At 34.7% G+C, this 3,323-nt stretch overlaps 1 long non-coding RNA gene across 1 annotated transcript; it reads right to left on the minus strand.

Moving 5' to 3' along the window:
- Positions 1 to 820: 820 nt before the first annotated feature.
- Positions 821 to 1,491, minus strand: LOC124373213. Its single transcript, XR_006923412.1, has 2 exons — positions 1,322 to 1,491; positions 821 to 1,002 (listed from the first exon to the last, which is right to left on the minus strand). It is a non-coding gene; the product is annotated as an uncharacterized LOC124373213 (long non-coding RNA).
- Positions 1,492 to 3,323: the final 1,832 nt, after the last annotated feature.

A 3,323-nucleotide genomic window follows, 5' to 3' on the forward strand; every position in this document is an offset into this window, starting at 1 on the left:
GCGTTTCATTACTGGTGACCTACATTTAAGGTAAAATACAGAGGCAGGTGTTCACGTTATAAACAGATTGCCAAATCCAATTAAACCTGCCTCAACGTCCAGGGTGTTAAAAACTCGTACCAAACTCTACCTGGCGTCAAACGCTTTTTACAGTGTTGATGAGTTTCTGGTATTCATCTGGGACCACGCGATGAGGAAATTGGAAGAGACCGTGATTGGCATATAGTGAATGGGGTTTGAATGTTTGGATGTTGTAAATTTGAATGTGGCCTTTATATGAGATGGATAGAAACAATTTAGGTATGAAAATTGGTTTGCTATGCAATGTATATTGTTAACTTCAAATAAACTATTTGATTTGATTCGAGCCAGCAGTGCGGTTTTTCTTGCAGCCCTGCTGGCGACTTGCGAGTAACATCTAAAACATATCACTGAGGACCATCGTAATAAATAACAAGTGGTTTTGACAAAGTAGGCTACTGAGTTAGAAAAAAACTGCGTTGAGTTAGGAAAACCTGCGTATGAAGCCTTGGGCAACAGTTAGTGAAAATGTTATGTTGCGGGTTTGCTTGAATGAAATACTCGGCAAATATTTACAACAGACATAGTCAGTGGTTATTAACACGATTCCACCTCACAAGGATTATCAATAGTTCTGTCATTTTATAAGTTTACTTCTTGAGTTCAACTCTTCACTGCGTAGCTCCAGTTAGTTATAAGGTCACTGGTGCTTCAAGAACAATCAAGTTGAGAAGTCCAGAACCCACTATACTAGTGGAGAACGTTCACAGCGATAAGGAGAAACGGGGATGGTCACATGCACTGAAAATTGGTATAATTTAGTATCACTTTAAGTATACAATTACAACGACCCATCTTGTATTGCAGCGGTGCTTTATGTAACCAATAGGGCAGAGATGAGATTATTCATATTCCCCTGCACTTGCATATGTCTTGGTGTAAAACTACTTGCCCTCCAGCCGCAGTCACTATTTGTTGACACTGCAACATTTATATTATAATGTTATTATGCATATAGTATATTTATATTTAATTGCAGTAAAGGGAAAATATGATACAATAATTGTATATCTAGCTTTAGTGGGTTTAAAATTTAGGGATAACTTTATTTATTTATATATTATACTAAATTATTAAAAAAAAAATGTTTTTTTGACTGATTATTTTTGAATTATTTTTTTAGACTGTCTCAAAACAGTTTAGAAATTAAACGTTGAATAAGTTGTTTCTACTCCATTTTTAAAATGCCATTGTCTTATTCAGAGATATGTGTAACATAATTTACTTTAAAAGTACTTACATTTATGCACTTCCATAGAGGCAAGACGTGATCTAGACATCATGAGACGATAGGAGTCGCTACCAGAGGCTCAGCGTAGTATCCTGTAGGGCAAGTCGGCTCACAAGTGATCAGTGTGTGGTGTGACGTCATGGAATTACAAGTCAAGACGAGACAGGCTGGTTCTGCGAGAATAACTGCAACACAGTCCACAATACACACATTTTTTTGTAGTTTAAAACAATGCTATAAAAAAAATAAAGATACCAAATAACAATAACAAGTAGATCATTATCATCAAGTTTTTTTTTTTAAACTTAATTCTGTGCGAAAATCACTGCATGATGGAGAGGATTTTTCATGGCGTCAGCGTATGTCACGTTGAAGACTCTGAGACTGTCGAGAGGATTCTGAACTCCAGGAGGACAGCAATAGACTCGGAAAGTGTGGTGGCTGCTGGAGCGGACACGCTCTCAAGAGGTGGCGTAGCTATGGTTCTCCCGGACACAAGAGCGGTTCAGCGCCCGTCAGTAGCCACCTGGCCACATATTAATATATAGATTATATCTCGTTTAAAATATCTGCCAAATTCCATCAAAGTTTATAACTTGGACGTTGTATCGGCCATCCAATTTTTCAATAAAGCATTCAAGAGCACGTTCTTAGCAAGAATGGGGTTGTAGATGTCCAGGTCAGAGACATCCAGACAGGGTGGCGAGGACGTGCTCGGTATTACTTCTGCTATGATCGATGTCAAAGAGCTGGTTGATATCATAGATATCTAGAGATGAACTGTCCAATCAATTGTTAACCAAGATACATTAATTAAGGAAATAATTTAAATTGTGTAAAAATGTTCAATATTTAAATAATTTATTTAATAATTGTAAAGTAATCAGTTAAATTAAACTCCAAGTTATAATTGAAAAGAAATTTGACTAGGCTGAATAAACTGTATAACAATAACTATTTGCTTTTGATTTAAAACCAAAATTTTGTGGACTACGTTAAAATAAAATTATATCATACATTTGTGCTGGGAAAAAGTGGCTAGAACATATTTTATTAGTAACTTGAATGCAGGGTTCCCATCGCTTTGACAGGATGTGGGGAGAGCAAGCTTCTCAGGTAAGCGGTGAGCTGGTGATGGGCAACAATCTGGTCACTGCTCAACACTTTACTCCATATCCTTTAAACCAATCTACACGAGTGATGGATGGTTTGGAAATTTAACAGAGCTAGTGTCATGTAGCGGCTTCTTCAACTTCCGCTGCTCCCGGAGTATGGGGTAACCACTGTGGATCATGTTTGTGTCCTGGCAGCAAGCCTCACTGGAAGTTTATCAGGTTAACAATTCCAAGAATTTGGCAGTGAATCATCCCTCAGACTCAGCCCTTTTAATTATGTTCACTATTTTTGGAACATTGTTCTTGACATACCTCTTAACTAAATTCAAGAACTGATATAACTTCTAAAAACTAGTAAATAATAACTCTCTATTAGTATTAAAATCTATACAATATTTCATATGGTGTTTGACCAAATGCAATAACTGTATTTTTCTTAACATTATTTCTTCTAGATAATATTATTAATTTATCGAATGCGTGAAATATTCAGTTTTACGATCTTAATGAAATTGCTGTAATTCTTTCAGATATTCTAGACCAACTTTAAGAGTATGTCTATAAATTTTTTTCTATTACGTTATTAAATCCCATTCTTTTGTTGTGAAAATTATCAGATCGAAACATTTTATAAAAGGGAAAATGAATTAATTCTGTGATACAGGCGAATAATAAAGAATATTTGCATTAAAATAAATACGTAAATTGTAATTCAAATTTGGTTAATTATATCATTGGTTGTGTAAATATATACACTAAACTTGGGCCAGTTAGATTATAAACTAATTTACAACAAGTCAAGGAAATTAAATTTAAATTTTTAAATATATCACCAAGCAAATAGAACATTAATTATTTTATATTATTAAATATGCTTAAACTTTTGTCTTTTAATT

Source organism: Homalodisca vitripennis, unplaced genomic scaffold (assembly GCF_021130785.1).
Source record: "Homalodisca vitripennis isolate AUS2020 unplaced genomic scaffold, UT_GWSS_2.1 ScUCBcl_5080;HRSCAF=11628, whole genome shotgun sequence".
In the NCBI taxonomy this organism is placed as follows: domain Eukaryota; kingdom Metazoa; phylum Arthropoda; class Insecta; order Hemiptera; family Cicadellidae; genus Homalodisca; species Homalodisca vitripennis.